Genomic DNA, 17611 nt, shown 5'->3' on the forward strand with positions numbered 1-17611 from the left:
TTTTTGGATTTCACAGTCAAATTGTTACAGAGAGTATATGAGACACAGGTTTTCCAGGCTTCATGACAGTTTTATCCCAGTTCATCATCTTAACTAAAAAATAATCCTATCTAACTTGAAATCCACAGCAGCCATAAGTAGAAAATAAATCCAGGCCACAGCTCAGACTTGTAACCTAACAGCTATCATAAATAATCAGAACCTATTTGAAGGTGGAAGATGGGACATTAGAAGCTATTTACACTACCAGAGTGATCCCATCGATCAGTAACAGCAACCCGTAGATAAGACTCATATGATGTCATGGTTATTTATGGCAGGCATTGACAGTAAAACCACTATAGAACTTTCTCCTCGACAGCTTCATTCATTTCTGTTTGTGATGCATTTTGTTGTTAAAGAAGTAATCAATAGCAAATTCGTGGTGATAAAAGTTATTACTGGTTAAATATGTGAAAAATGGTACCTGCTCTTATATAGCACAAATTTAAGGGGGAATTTAAAAAAATAAAACCACCACCACCATTGGGTAAGCCAAATTTTGCAGGAAAAATAATATGAAAGCATTTTTTAAACATCTACAATAGGTTTGCCTGTAGTGTCCTTATGAATAACTGGCTGGACCTGGACCTGGGAGACTTGTGTTCAGCTGTAGATTCATTAGATAAGCCTGAAAGCTCAGTATAACAGAAAAACAAGGGATTATGTGTGTCATTGCACATACTGATGTTTCTCGTGAGATGACTGCAGTACAGGCAGGCAGGCCCCCCCCCATATGTGGGGGTTACGTTCCCGGACTCAGAGCATATACGTGAATTCACGTAAAATGGGGAGGGAGCTGGGAAGCGGTTCTCTCTCGGCAAATCCTATTAATCCCACCCACTTTTCCTGGGTAGTGATGCGCCCTTGTGGGCATGCATGCCTTGCCTGCCTCTGATGACCAGAAAATAGAGCTGGGGGCTGGGGGCTGGGTGGCTTCCTGTGCCCAGTGGCACTGCGGGGCCTCTCAGTACTCTCCCTTTTAATCTTGGAAGTTGCTGAATTTTTTTTTTTTTTAAAAAAATCTAGTTGATCCCCCATTCCCCAGGAAATAATGTTGCTGCCTGCTTGTGGGGTGGCCAGTGGAGGAGGAAGGGGGATGTGGGGTGTGTGGTCCACCTCGGGTGTCATCATTGAGGGGGGTGACAAAATGAGTTGTTCTTTTTTAAATGGGCTCATGAAACTCTCATATCACCTGGCCTGACATCACCTCAAACTCAGTACTGTTTCACATATTCAGCTTCTATCCATCATATGATAAGTTGGTGAATCAGTCCTTGACAGTTTCTAGGTAGTGGTTCAGGTTCCAGGACTAAAGCCTACCTGGTAGTCATACATTTTCATGTTCTGGGAAAAGTTGATATTCCCATATGCTCCAATTGTCTTCATTTAGCAGGAGAGACAGTAGGCAATTTCCCCATCCTTGCCCACAGTAAATCACTCTTTAGTCTCTGGTTTTTCTCTTTGTAGATGCCTTATTGGGTGGGGGAAATATTAGTTTGAGGTGCTAGGGTAGATTCAACTCTCTTCCTCAATTCCCTAAAAGTTAAATCTCTGAAAGGCACATGTATTTTATTGCTGGAGCGTATGTAGGTAAATGCATGCACACAAGCCCAAAGGCACCAATATATTTTTTGCCGTAGCTTCAAATGTATATTTTGAATTGTTGATAAAATACTGAAGTACAATTACCTGTTTTTAATATATATGTAACAACAAAACAAACAAACAAGCCCTTTTCTTTCAGATTATTCTCCACCAGGAGTAGAGTGGAGTGCATCCTTGTGGAATGTTGGGGACAAAGGACTTGGGAGTGTCCCTATTTTAATCTACGAAATGTTGGAGGATTTGCATGAAATCCTTCAATCACTTGAAACATGCTATATAATACCTAAAAAAAAAAAAAGCATTATTTTAAAGTGTCCAGGGCTGAGTCCTTATATGCAAAGTTCAGTGTGACCTCCAGATCAATAAGCCCTGTTTCCAGAAGTTTAAAACAAAACCAAGATGGAAGCCTCTATAAGGATGTATATATTAGTTTTTGCTCAATGTGTGCGTGATGTTATTGGTACTTCATATTTTTAACTGGCCTATTAGCATGTTTTATGTTCATTTAAACTTAAAATGAGCAGTTAATTGTTGGACAGTAGGGTTGTGCAGTTTTCTCCAATCTAGTGCTGTCCAGGTATTGGGACTATGACTCCCATTAACCCCAGACACTATGGCTAGTATCAAGGCTGATGGGAATAATAGTCCAAAAATTCTGGAAGGGACCAGGTTGGGGGAAACTGCTGTTCTGTATTATATGGCTGTTGCATTTACATTACCTCCTCTGAGAACTGCTTTGAGTACAATGTAACTGTGAAAAATGCAGCGTATAATTCCATGGACTACTGTCAGGATTAATTTATATGTACCCACCTTTAGCATTTGTGACTTCTTTGTATTTTAGACTATTGCACAACTGTCTTGTATACTATGCACTAGGACCCATTTTTTAACAACAGCAGTGATAATTTATTATTGTAAGTGAGACACTTTTTAATCAGTGTGGCAAATTCAAAAGGAGTGCCTCATAATTTTCATAACCTTAGGGTGAGTTTATTTCTCAGTAATTTTTTGGAAGCTGCGGAAACCCTGCTCCCCTTACACTAGAGCTAGCATCTCACATTCTGGCCAGATGTTTAAATAAAAGAGTGGGTAAGGAATATCAGTTAAACTTTCAGCTAAAAGGAACATTGCCCCACAATGAGGTTATCATCAGCCTCTCAGCAAGACTAGAATCTTCCACTGCTGTATTTCACATAGAGTAGATTTGTTACTATGTTTCACCTAAAACAAATTTGATGCTCCTGTTTGGATGAAAGAGCTGTGAAATTTTGAGAGGAACAAGTTTAGGTAAGTATTATCAGGAGTGGGGTGGATATTTTATTGACAAAGGAAAGAACTCTTTGAATTATCATGTGGAAAGGCCCCTTAGAATTGATGATATTCACAAGGGAGCCAAAGAGGAAAAGTTAAATGAAACTGAACAGCGAAATTGAACCTATTTGTCTTGAAACAGTAGTTAGGAGGTTTTTGTTTTTTCTTTGCATCTAAATGCTTTCATATTAAAGCTCACAATTATTTGATACAAAAATCATATACTGTTACCAGTGAAATCTTAAGAATACCCAGTAATCACCCTACCCCCAAATTTAGTTTTAGTAGAACTCCTGTTGTTCACTCTGTGCCAATGAATAAGGAAACAAACAGTTCTATATGTATCATAGTCCCATTATACGTAGTTATTTAACTTACATGATTGCATTCATTCAGCAGGTCACAAAGAGAACCGCTTCCAGGTCTGTGCCAATAAGTATTAAACCTCATTTAAACAGGTCAAAGTTCATTCTCATACATTGGCCATTTCTAGAACAAGATAACCTACTCAGTCATTCAGTACAATTTATCACTTCAAGTAGGACATGGGCAGTAATATGTCAACCTTTCAGGAAAGAGGTGCAGTATTTTAATGGAGCATCTTTTAAATAGTACCAGAGCCAGATACAGTGTGATTTACAATATGTACACTGATGGCTCTGATGGCATAAGTAGCTCCTAAAGTAGTATCAGTAGTGTTCATTGTTCTAGAGTTACACAAGGTTCTAGCAGTCAATTACAGCATTGTGCACACACTAGTGTAAAAATAAAAGCCCTATCCTTCAGGCTAGTGAGTTTCACTATTACTAGTGTGACAGTCTCTGGGGAAGGTGTGTGTGTGTGTGTGTGTGAGAGAGAGAGAGAGAGGAGAGAGAGAGAGAGAGAGAGAGAGAGACAGACAGACAGACAGACAGACTAGGGCTGAGAGACTCTAGCTAACCTGTAGCCCTTCAGATGTGTCTGACCTATAACTCAGATCATGCCTGACCAACTGACCTGAGAAAACAAGGTAGTAAACAATGGAGTGCTTAAGGTGGAAAGATGTTAATAGTTTCACTTAAAAAACACACATTATTGCCAGTAACTACTTGTATTTCCAGGGGGAAAGAATAACAGGTTATGAAAATGGAGTGGGCTTACAAAGGCTGTGTGTCCAGTTTTGTAGTTCTCTTTTCTTTTCTTGAAAAAGGAAAACCACAAAGATTGGGATGGTATTTTCTTATGCTAACAGTCAGGGGGAAAGCAGAGAAATTCACCTTAGATATCCCACCCACAGTTCTGGTGCTCACCTTGCTGTTTAATATGCCCTTCAGGAGGAAAGGTTCCATGTTTTCAAAGTGTTAACTAACTTTAATCAAGCAAATAATATAATGGAGCCCTTTGTGGGTTTCTTCTTTCTTTGGTGATAAAGAATATTGCTCTTATTAATATTTCACACACTTCATAGGTAATAACACTGCTTCTATGACTTCATACTGTTTCCCCCAAATAGTCTCTAGATTGTACTCAGGAAATGTTATTACAAGAATTTCTGTCATATTTTTTGAAAAGATGGTTTCCTCTGAATGGCTTGGAACAGTGGGTTATTTAACTGGAATTTTAACTTCCCTGTGTAAAAGGTCAAGGGGTCAGACATCACAGCTACTTTGCCACATAAACTTTTAATGCAACAAAATAGGGAGGAGGGAATCATACAATATCTGAAAAAATAAATGTTACACAAATGCAGTTTCATCTCTGTAAGATTCGTATAAAAATGAGCAGATGTTGCATACTCTTATTTGTGGCTCAGGGCTCTTGTGATGGGTTACTAAGATTTTCAACAACAAAGCAAGCTCTCCATTTATAGGATTTGGCCCCAGTTGGTAGAGAATGGGAATCTTAATCTCAGAATTGTGAGTTTGAGCCCCACATTGGACAAAATATTCCTGCATTTCAAGCGGTTGGACTAGATGTCCCTCATGGTCCCTTCCAACACTACAATTCTATGTTTCTATTATTCTTTCTGTTTTTCTCTCCCTTAGTGTTTTATATTGTTATTATTTATTTCAACATATTATCCCTTTTCATCATCAGAACCCAGGCCATGTTACAGCAATTTAAAATTTGATTTAAAAAACAGTTTAAAACAAATTTCAGATCACATGTGATTATCTGTCAGCAGCAACAATATACAATATGTGGCCTTTATTGTGGGCATCTAATCGTCATAAGTCAAAACCTATCTACCTGTTTCATGCAAAGGATTTCCAGTGGCACATGGAATCTCTACATGTGGGGGCTCCCCTATCCATTTCAATGAACGACACAGCTCTGTCAATGCAGGGTTCTGTTCCACATGCCTTGCATACAGAAAGTCTCAGGCTCTGCCTCCAGCTTCTCCAATTAAAGGAGACTTCAGAACTGTAATGAAGGGCTGGGAATGATCTCTCACTAACACTCACTAACACATGTTCATATGGAAAACCTCTGTGCGTTCATTGGAGTGAGCACACGTACAAACATAATGAGCAGGACAAAGGTGAAAAATGCCTCAAAACAAAATGTTAACCCGTTAATAAGGGTTAGCTTTTAACTTTGAAGATCCTAGTTGGATTTGATGGAGTTGAATCCAGCCTTTTCACTTTTCATAATAACTATTTATTGTGCTGTGCACTTTAGCGTTTGGGTTGCACTCACTGAATAAAAGACTAAACTAGTAATTTGTAGCTAGCGGATGAGGTTTTGATTTTGAATTAGCTTGACTGTCACCATTTGAAGCATGTCCTCTCTTTGGTATCCAATTCCAGTGCTGAAGTACCAATTTCATATGATTGGGCATTTTGTTGTTGTTTTATTTTTGCAGGATCAGCTTTTCACCTACAAATGGTGCTTTATAGTACCACTATTCTACTATTTAACCAATATATTCAGTTTAGTATCTGCTGTCTTTAAAAGGAAAGTGACAGCATTCATTAATATAGTTTACAGAGTTAAAGCAATGCAATTTAAGCTGCAAGATGATTATGAGGTTACTGCATACCAGACAATGTCAAAATCCAGATGTATGCAGGGAACAAACAAAATGGAACAATGTCTACATCAGATAAATTAGAATGTAAATGACAGCATTTAGATTTAAACTTTTGGGCACAGTTCCTTCAATCTCAATGTTATTAGTTAAGCCCTAAAACTTCCATTGGCTTGGATAACCAGTCTGTAGGGAAAACGAAGCTGTTCCATAAGATTATAGTTTTTATTTTTTTATCAGTTCAAGTGAGCCAAAGCCAAAGATCTTTACAATGAATGCTCTGAAATATGAATGTGGACACATAACCCACCCCAAGTTTCACTAAATCTGGGACCCACATCTCTTTCCATTTACACAGACAGTATTTAACAGGCACTGCATTCTAATTGGTAAAATGTCAATGCGACTGCATTTTTTCCTGTCCAAATCTGTGCAATTTGAAATGGTTTGGTCCACCACCTTGATTCAACATGGTGCCCAACAGTGTCCAAATGCAGACCAAAACCCACTCCTCGATCTCAGGAACTGTCACACCAAATCTGTTGGTCATATCTTTGTAGGTGTGCAAATCAATGCAATTTGGAATGTTTTCAGCCTGGCATCTTGATTCAAAATGGCATTCATTGGAATCCAAACATAAACCAAAAACTGCTTGTCAGTCTCTGATGTGAACCTGGCAGAGCATAGGAAATTGAAGTTCCTTTGCCACTGATTCTCTCCTGCAGACCTCCATAAAATTGCTCTGTAAACTAGTTAAACTTTCCAGTTGGGAAGATCAGTTTACATGTGACAAGGAAAATCCATGATCTCAACTTCCAGTGACTTTCACATTAGCTAAAAGCATTATTATTATTATTGTTATTAATTACCCACCCTTCACCAGCACATCCAAGGACAGATTACAGCTATTTAAAATTCAGTATTAAAAACAGTTAAAACAAATTACATTCACAGGAATGTGGTGGCTCCTGAAAACAGATATCTCAAATGTCAAGGCCAAAGTAAAGAGATGAATCTTCATCATTCATTGAAAGCTGCATAGTGAATGTGCCAAACACACCTCAATGGGGAGGGAATTGGGGATCCCAGTGCAGCACCAGTGGGTGGGAGATAATCTCAGTCTCCCTGTACTGTTTTGCCAATGGAAAAGCAGCTATTATCAGTGGAGAGCAAAAATACAGATTCCCATCCACTGTGGCAGCCACAGCAAACTTGATCCATCTGAGGCTGCTTTCAAACAAATAAAATATGCCGAAGATAATTGATGTCTACATTACTCGTAATTTGGTCCAACCACAAACTATTGTTACAGCTGTTCGGAAAATCGATGGCAGAATGATGCAATCAAATCACAAACACTTATTTTCTTCCATCTTGTTTTGAGCCTGCCTTACTCACTGTGTCCCTGGGACGATGAAAGTAGTAACCGCTAGTGGTTGAAATCAGTGCATATACAGGCAACTTATGCACACTTAACACCTGTGATTTCAACTTCACGTTGCTGAACACTGGCTAGTTGAAATCACACAAATTAAATGCGCAGAAGGCCAAGAGCGTAAAAGCTCTTTTTGTGCAGGGTTTTCCCAGCACAGAAAAACTTTTAAACTTTCAGACTTTCTTACCAAGCTCTGGAAGGCGAGTTACCTGTATTACTGACTTACATTCCTGCAAAGCTGCTGTAAATTGGCTGGAAGTCAGTAGCATTGGTGTGAAGCAATCTACCACAAAGCACTACTACCACTGGAACGTGCACTAAGACAGTGCTGTCCTAAATTTAAGAAATATAAGACAAAATATTATTAACCTAATACAAAATGTGTTGTATTTTAAAATCTTTTCACTCTCACAGAAGTCTCACCAGCCCTCTTGATCCAAGATTGAGTTCATTTTTTATTGTATCTTATCTAAAAAGTTTTCTCAATAACTCTATGAGATCAAGCTCCATCTCCAGTGAAGCAGACCGATTTAGGTCTGATGGGAATGTTGCCTAGAAAAATGCTATTCATTCTGTTAGTGGGATGCTTGGAGAGATTCTAATCTCCCAGTGCCACAAATGCTCTTCCCTGTTGAAACAGGTTGGGCAACGTCTTCTTGACAAAGAAAACCTGGATACATGCCAAAGCAGCACGGTTATATAATTCCAATTGCTAGATGAATAAGTAGTCAACCACGATGTGCAGACTCATCCTTTAGCAATCCAGTCATGTGAATCGAGGAAAATCAGAGTCAACAAAGTATTGCTTAATTTTAGTGTGGGACTTGGGAACTCTGACTGCTTTATAAATGATTAGGAAAGGTAAAAAATGTAGATGGGGCTGGTCTGAACTGGAATGGGAACTGAATGGATGCATAAATAAATAATAGCGATGCATGCAAGCCGTCAGTTGCCAAATACAAGTGGTCTCCCAAATCCAGAAAAAAATGGTTGCTGACTTTTGGTTTACCTTTTGGTCTTTATGAAAGCAGCTTTACTTTTTTCAAAGACCCTGTGGTAGCTGCATGAGAACTAGAATTAGCAGTCAATAAAGCTGATAATTAGCATAAATGCTTGGTTCAATACAATAGGACTCTTTCAGCTAATTACCCCCTCCATAAGTGATTACAGCAGGTGACGTACAATGCTGAAGGGATTAATTCAGCTGAGCTTATATATCAGCCAGACAAAAGTGTCCGTGTCTGTGTATGTGTATGTATGTGTGTATGTCATATTCAGATACCAGACATCTCAGAAATTAAAATCAGTGCTATCCAAAATGTAACAAATTTTATTTCAAGATGCTACATATGATCGCTGGATGGCTCAGTTGGTTAGAGCATGATGCTGATAACGTTGCAGGTTTGATCCCTGTATGGGACAGCTGCATATTTCCTGCATTGCAGGGGGTTGGACTAGAGGATCTTCAGGGTCCCTGAGGAGAGAAGAACTTTGTACACTACCTTGAGATCCTTGGAGGAAAGGTAGGATATAAATGTAGGGGGGGGGATAATCTAAATGACTCCAGTACTTTTAGAACATTTAATCTGGGTGTTCTCTTACTGTGGAAAATCTGAGAAGTAAAAATAACCATAGTCACTGCTGGTGTGGGAGCTCTTTACTGCGTTCAGGTGTGTGTGGTTTGTCCATTCATCACCTCTACTTCCAGTTGCTCCTCACCTGAGAACAACATAGCCATTTTGCTACCGGTGGCCCCCAATACCAAATAAAATATGTCTATACTTTAAGATGTGTGGGGATTACCTTGGGTATTGTAATTTCTCTAAATACACTGGACTTCAGATAGAGGAAAACAGAGGTCTTGACTCTTTCATAATTTCAGTACTACATTGTTGCTGTGGTTTTTTTTGAGTGCCTCAGAGAATGTGTGATTGTGGTGCTAATAGTGACAGCACCCTGCAAGGTATTCCTAAGAAAGAAATTGGATATTGCCACCCACCCTCACCAAATCAAATAGTAGATCACTCTGAATATCACTCTTGTGCAATAACTCTGTCTTTCTCTATATTAGGCATAGGCAAACTCTGGCCCTCCAGATGTTTGGGATTACAATTCCCATCATCCCTAGCTAACAGGACCAGTAGTCAGGGATGATGGGAATTGTAGTCCCAAACATCTGGAGGGACAGAGTTTGCCTATGCCTGCTCTATATATTTAAATCCAAATAGAAGTTTATATTCTGCCCCCATCCAAAGGACATGCCTATTTTTTGAACATTGTGAAACTAAGGGATAATAGCATTTGCTCTTGAATACTTCTGAATACTTCTGGTGGTTTTGGGGGGTTTTTTTTAGTAAAAAATACCTGCACACATTCCCAGGATTGAAAAAGGAGTGTAGACTGGAAGAGCAATTGAAGGGAGGGGAAAGAAAGCACAGCCTGGTTACATTCCAGAGCTTCACCACTGGAGTGGATGGCAAACAGCAGAATAATAACTTAATATCCATGACTGAAGAAACAGAATATGTGGAAGGCTTACATGCCAGTTGCACACAAAGAAAATTCAGATCTGAACGACCCATTTGTGATACACAACCCACATCTGGAAGCAGCCCTTATGTGTGTATTTTATTTTGCTCACAATGAATTTGTAGAAATTGGCTTTCTAACTTACATGGTATGTTTGGGATTTGTTAATTTGCAGAAAATTAAGGAAAGCACATCTATCACACTTTCTGTGCTATATTCCTTTAAAATTCTCCACAGCTCAGAAAGTAGCTGTTCTATCAGCGTCAATCATGTTCCCTTAGGCAAATGTTTAAAAATATGTGTCCAAGGAACAGGCCTTTCAAAATAAATAAAACCTTTGCTTTAAAATTAATTTTTAAAAATAGTCCAAAAATTAGCCATATAGCAATCCTGTATAATTCATTATGAGAACATCAATTTCTTTAATTTAGCCATGAGAAATGAACAGAAAAAAATTAGCATAAGCTTAATGAGTGGAGCAGAAGCTAGTAATAACTTTGAAACTGCCTCTGATATCATGTGGGGAAATATTGATACGCTACCTTATATACTATAGAATTCCCTCTGCTCACCTTGGATTCAACAGTTTTTACCCACTTGAGAGTAAGAGCCTGTGGAAAACACCTCCAAAATCCACTTTACAACACGGCAGAAAGCTTTGCTATAACCATATGTTTTCTCTGTAAATGTATGTGGTGACCTTGGAGCCATCCAAATCCCAGGACACATCTCAGTTGCTCACTCACACTTTTCTGGCGAATCAGGAGTAAAAATCAAAAGGCTCTTTGAGGATTACTGAAAAGGAATTCCACATGTGCGAGTGTGTCTATGCACATACAGGCCATTCCTTCAGAGGAGCAATCTCACCCAAATCAAATGAATACTATCGGAACATGCTTTTAAAAGATTAGAACCCCAAAGATGAAACTGGAAAGGCTTTTGAGTTTTTATTGGGTACAAGGCAATTTATGTGGTCCACCCAACTGCGTTTTTTAAAAGTCACATTTGGACACATTTTAACCTCACAGAATAGAAGTCATTTGGTATAAGCTGTAGATGTTTGCAGCACTGCTGCGCTCTCTCTCTCTCTCTCTCTCTCTCTCTCTCTCTCTCTCTCTCTCTCTCTCTCTCTCTCTCTGTGTGTGTGTGTGTCTGTACACACACACAAAAATGCCCTCAGTGTCATTATCCAGTGGAGGAAAGTGATTGATACTCTGCAAAATAGATGCTTACTTTTTATTACGCTGTCCCTTTTGGAAAGATAATAAGCCATTTTTTTCAAAATGTTGCAGCAAGTCTTATGTCCTAGCTTTGATACAGACTACATTCTCTTATGCAAAGGTACAGGCAAGGGTCTCCTTAACACCCTCTTCCAACAGTGATTCAGAGCACTCCCTTCTTATACATCTCAGCTGCTCACTTCCAAAGGGGGATCTATAACCCCATCCCCCAGTGTGAACATCAACAGAGGTTTTGACAGAGCCTTCCTCTTAATATGCACCCCAGCCACTCACTCTAAGACACAGACAAAGGACCTTTTTTGAACCCCAATCCCCTTAGTATGGCCAGCAACAGTGATCTTCTCAGAATGTTCTGTTATTCATTCAGCTGATTCTATTGTAGAAGCCAAAATGCAGGTAAAATGAGAATGAGCAGATGTATAATGGAAGAACGATCACATCTTTTGTTGATGTTCACAGGGTAGAAGGAGGGTGGAGAAGAGCTTTTTGCCCAGTTCTCAACTCATCCAGAGAACGTGGAGGGACTGTTTCTGACACTTTGGCCCACGCTCAATTCAGAATATAGCACCTTCAACTTTATAAAATATTATAGCTGCAAAGGTTGGTGTGTCACTAGAATTAAAAAAACTATATATTTTGTACAAATACCAAATGCATTTTGACCATAAATTGATCTTATTCAGTCACAATTACACAAATATATATACACAACCCACCCTCTCAACCTACTCTGCTTTGTATAATCTGCTATATATCTTGGAAAGTTGTTTAGTTGTCTATTTGCTATGCATTTGAACACTGCTTAACATATCATAACAAACTTCCCATGATGATTCCTGAGATCAAGGGACAGGTCTTGGCCTATATTTGGATATAATTAGCCATCATTTCTAAGTAACATGAGTCACAAGGCTTCCACAGAAACAATAATGGTATGAAAGTAATGTCACCTGTGAAACAGACAGAACTTTACTTTTATATAGATAATTTAATAACGGAGTCTGTGAAACAACTATACTGGCTTCCAGTTTGTTTCTGGGCACAGTTTGAAGGACCAGATAACCTTTAAAATGCAAATGGTTCAGAACCAGGATAAGCGAAAGCCCATATTCTCATATGCAAGCATGCTCACCTATTTAGATTATCTGCAGAGACCCTGTTATGTGTCCCTTTATTTCTGGAAATACACTCAATTGGGAGGACCTTTTCTGAGGACTTGTCTATGGCTGTCCTCTGCTTGAATATTCCCTCCCAAGGGAGGAAGTTCTCACCACTTGGTCAACAGCTTTCTGCAAATATTAAAATAATCCTTGTTAAGAAGACTTTTGGTTTGTAGAATTGGTTTTTAACACTTCCCAAATTACATGTTTTCTTATTCTAACACTTTCACCATGCATGCAATCACTTAATTTGCCTTAATATACCCAGCATTCTGCAATGTTAAGATCATTTAAAAAAAAAACGAATCTGGGCTTGATCCAGCCATTTTGGGTTCTGTTCTTTAAAGTACAGTGGATTCTTCCTCACCACTGTGAAAATGGTTGAGAACATTGGCTGCTAATGGCAATTCCACAGTGAAAGGAACACTGGCTAATATTCTCCTTAACCATCTAATGCAGGAAGAAAGTTGAATGTTTTTCTAAAAGCAGCACGTTTCTACATCTGAAGTAAAATAAACCAGAACTTTGTTTATCAAAGTAATTATTCTCCGGGGAGGGAATGGGAAAGATGGAGGCAATTATGAATGACCTTGATTTGTATAGTCACTGAGAACTTCTGAATCAGTGGCTGACACAGCCATAGCTTCATTTTAAATACAGCTTTTTTGTTTTAATGTTCCAGCCATGGCTACATGCTCATGAGGTTTTGAACTGGTGGGGTCATGGTGGATAGTTCGACGAAGATCTTGACCCAGTGTGCAGCAGCTGTGAAAATGGCAAATTCCATGCTATGCTTCATCAGAATGAACTGATTGTAAAACTGTCAATATCATAATACCATTATGCAAGGGGGAGCGGGTGGCACTGTGGTCTAAACCACTGAGCCTCTTGGGCTTGTTGATTGGAAGGTTGGCAGTTTGTATCCGCACGACGGAGTGAGCTCCTGTTGCTCTATCCCAGCTTCTGCCAACCTAGCAGTTTGTAAGCACACCAGTGCAAGATGTACCGCTGTGGTGGGAAGGTAAATGGCATTTCCGTGGCTCTGGCATTCGTCACGGTGTCCTGTTGCGCCAGAAGTGGTTTAGTCCTGCTTGGCCACATGACCCAGAAAGCTGTCTGTGGACAAATGCTGGCTCCTTTGGCCTGCAAAGCGAGATGAGCACTGCAATCCCATAGTCGCCTTTGACTGGACTTAACCGTCCAGGGATCCTTTACCATTAACCATTATACAAATCTATGGTATGATCACACTATATATTTTGTGTACTCTTTTGGCTACCTTGGATCAAAAAGGATATTGTAGAACTGGAAAAGGTTCAGAAAATGATCAAGGAAGGGATTGGAAAGGTTGAGGAAAGGTTACATAGCATCTGGGGCTTTTTAAGTTAAGAGAAAAAACAAAGAGAAGACATGATAGGAGTGTTTAAAAGTATCCACAGTATAGAGAGGTGGAGAGAGAATATTTTCTCTTCTCTCATAATACTACAGCCCAGGGTCATCAAATTAAGCTGAATGTTGGAAGATTCAGGACAGAGTAGTTTTTCACACAGCATGTAGTTAAACTGTGGAATTTGCTCCCATGAGAAGTAGTGGTGGCTACCATCTTGGATTGCTTTAAAAGAGGATTAGACAAATGAATGGTGGATAAGGCTGTGATCTACTTCCACTTTTGGAGGCAGTATGCTTCTGAATGCCAGTTGTGGGAATCACAAGTGAGGGAGTGCTGTTGTGCTCAGGTCCTGCTTTGCGGCTTTAGGGCTTGCCATGGGCTTCTGTTTGGCCAATGTGAGAACAGGACGCTGCACTAAATGGGCCATTGCCTTTATCCAGAAAGCGGTGCTTATGTTCTTATGGCTAGGAGAAAGAACATCATTTTTGTCAAGGGTTTTGCTGGGGATTCCTACATGACAGCTTGGATGAGTTAATTCAGTGTACCTGATTGTCACAAGTTGCATGCAATGGCTGTATGGTACCAATCCTCATGCCATTCCCCACTTGCCCATTTACAAACGGAGAGAATTACAGAGTTGGCACATGATAAAATTTTGTGCAACTCAGTAAAAGGATGGAGTTACTTGTGCTGGACAACTACATTTCTGCTTGCCTGCTTTTCTCTTCCTCCTGTGCAGTACTGGGATTTCCCCCTGATTGGGGGGGGGGGGAGGCTCAGGGGGAGGAGAGTGAGGGGATCATTCCATTGGGCAAGCAGAAATGTAGTTGCATCAGTGGGAGACATTGTGCTGGTTTGTGCTAGTGGAAACAGGTTAGTTGAATCTGGCCCTAAAGCCAAAATAACACACTGAGGATAACCGTGTTGCACAATGTGAACGGCAGTGTCAGGATGAAGGGATTTCCTGTTTGAATGTTCCTCTTCATAGGATAATGAAAAATAGAAATGAGTCACATTTAGAAAAAGCTAAATACTTTAGGATGAGACCTAGATTACAATTCATTTTCCTACTGTGCTACTTTTTGGTGTACATGGTTTGGTTTTATTTGTTTTTCATTTGTATTACTTACGTTGTTGTAACTCACCCTGGAATCTTAGGATGAAGGGTTAATAATAATAATAATAATAATAATAATAATGGCCTGATTAAACATTAAATGCATGTAACATTACCCTGATGTCACTTTTTAAACAGTAGAATTGGAAGGGTGTGTGCTGAACCCTCTCTTCTTCCATTTTCTTGCACTAAATCACCTCTCCAAAAATAGCTTCTCACTAAAATATATATCAGAGCAATGTAACATCCAGAAGAGTGGAGAATTTTATACAGAGGAAATCAGTTAGGTATCCTATTCTGCCACCAGCAGTTTGAATCTGTACAATCCCAGTAGGGCTGTATCACATAATCATTCTAAATATTCAAAACTAGCATGAGAACTAGCACAATATTATCTTACTTTGGGCTGAAACACTGCTGAACACGAAGTAGAAGGATATATGTTTGGGAAGTGACAGAGGCATTGCGGTACAGTAGGTGGATTGATTTACTTGTGCAAACTGAAAAATTGTTCTTAATAATGCTGGCATCAGGGTTCTCAAGTTTGATAAGCACATGCTGATAAGTCCATTTGTTTCATTCTATATTATAGGGCTCTAGCAATAAGCATAGATATTAGAAAGTAAATCCTGTTTCAAAACTAGGCCTTGCCAATACTCTCCAAACATAGTATCCAGTCAGGCTTATAAACTGCCTTAAAGTGTGGATCAGGCCACTTGCCCAATGTTGGCCATGCTGACTTTCCATTTTCTCAAGCAGAGTTCTTTTCAAGTCTTGTTACTTGACAGCTTTCTTTTTAAGTGGGAGATGACAGGGATCGAGCCTCAGACCATGAGCTTGCTTACGTGTGCTCTCTCTCACCACGCTGCTTCTTTCTCAGCTTTGATTTAGCAGTGAGAACCGCAAAGGTAACAAAATACAGAGAGACCTGCATAAAAAACATTCACCAGTGGGTGACGTGCATTCCTTTAGAATACTGGCATTGCTAGGAGAAGGTTGCTCTTCCTTAGGTGCAAACTCCTCCTCTTACTGTCCTAGAGTTCCACCTACAACCCAGGCCAGCGTGTTCTGAAAGCAGCTCACCCTCTTAACTTTTACTGGAGTAGCTCAGAGGACAAACTGCAGGAACCCTCTTCACTAACCTCTGCTTCACCCCTTTTAAGCTGTGAGTTTGAAGTTGTTTTGTGTTGAGATATGTTTTTTTCAAAACTGTCTTTTCAGCGTTATCATTTTTAAAAAGCTTGTTTAACTTTTATGTATGCACTTGGCAATGAGTTACTATAAAGCAAATAAAACGATGTCCCAGCTGCCTGGAAGGAGTGATACGGCAGATAGCATTCACACCCTCATCTTTGTATTCCATTCCTTCAAGGATATCAGTAAGTAAACAGTACCGAGACGCTAATATGTTTAATAAAGAAACAATTTCTTGGGTCTCATGTTGTAACTGTGAGAAAGGTAACTCTTTCTCCCTATTTTTTGTTCAGGTGCTTTTCACTGATATTGTCCATTTGGTATCGGTCTGGATGACCGCCAGAGTCAGGAGTGTTCTGAAAACTTAGAACCGTCTCTATGGGTGTCTGTAGCCAAGGCAGTTCAAAAGGTAGTAGTGATTTAGACTGGTTTCACCTGGGGGAGGGGGCTGGTTTCAAGTACAGGCACCCTAAAGAATGAAGTGTTTAGTGATGTATTAAAATTAAATCTCTTTGAAGTGTTTCTACTCAAAAGATGCTATCTGCTAGGGTACTCTCCTGAGACACGGACATGAACTGGAGTTGTATCTGATGTGCTCTTGCACAGCTCCTGTTCATTTCAGTGAACTGTGTGGAGGAGCTCTTCTTGGCTGAATATACCCTTGGAGCAGTGGGCCTCTGTAGCGAAGCGTGGACTGTTTTTAATGTAGAAGCAAGTTCTTTCCTGACTCCGCCCAGGACATGTATTGGTGGGTCCAGAAGCGCAGGACCAACCTCCCCTTTTAATCATGCAGCATTGAACAGCTGCAGCCATTACTCCGAGTGCAGCATCCTCTTTTTGCTCTGCTGGCATAATGTCTAAAGCTCAGTCAAGTTTGCAAAGCTTTTAATATGTGACCTTCTCTCCTGATACAACAGCAAGACCAGGACAAAAAGAAATCCTCCAACTGCCCCTTAAAGCCTTTTGGGGTCCACATTGACCTTCGCCTTGCTTTTTGATACAGTCTTTTTGGAAATTCTGTTGTGCATGCCCTGTTGAAATGAGCAGTAGCGGTATAATTACAAGGGTTGGCCTAGATGATCATTAATATTTGGCATATAGTTGTTAAGGCAGTGATCCACTGCTGCCTCTGAGCAGATGTCCCAGACAAAAAGAACTGCAGACAGATCCAAAAGGCACGTTTAAATCACACAACTTCCCTCAAAGTATTCTGGGAATTGTAGTTTCCCTTCACAGGGCTATAATTCCTAGAACCCTTAACAAGCTACAGTTCACAGGATTATTTGGAGGAAACCATGTGTTTTAAATGTGCATTGGGTGTCCTTTAAATGTATGGTGTGGATCTGCCTTAAGTCACCATCTCTCCTAGAAAAAAGGTTATGGGGCAATATGTGCTTTCTGTTGAATGAGAAAGAGAGTGGGGTGGCCATCTTGTATATTCCCCCCCCCCCCCAGTACTGAGGAAAGTTCCTTGTTGGTATAACCCCTGGCAGTTAGGTGCAGTCAAAGGCAATTATGGGGTGTGTCACTCATCTCACTTCAGGCTAAGGGAGTCTGTGTTTGCCCACAGACAC

At 39.8% G+C, this 17611-nt stretch overlaps 1 protein-coding gene across 14 annotated transcripts in view; it reads left to right on the plus strand.

The window, feature by feature from the left end:
* MECOM (MDS1 and EVI1 complex locus) overlaps positions 1 to 17611 on the plus strand; it is a 457986-nt gene that overhangs the window by 234462 nt on the left and 205913 nt on the right. Inside the window, exon 1 of one of the 14 annotated variants that reach the window (XM_081910748.1) lies at positions 15903 to 16008. The exons of the other annotated variants lie outside the window; for them this stretch is intronic. The gene's annotated coding sequence lies outside the window, so the exon portion shown is untranslated. Of the gene's footprint in view, positions 1 to 15902; positions 16009 to 17611 lie in introns of those variants that run through there. 14 annotated transcript variants of the gene reach the window in all.

Source organism: Podarcis melisellensis, assembly GCF_964234715.1.
Source record: "Podarcis melisellensis genome assembly, chromosome: 5".
NCBI classification, from domain to species: Eukaryota; Metazoa; Chordata; class Lepidosauria; order Squamata; family Lacertidae; genus Podarcis; species Podarcis melisellensis.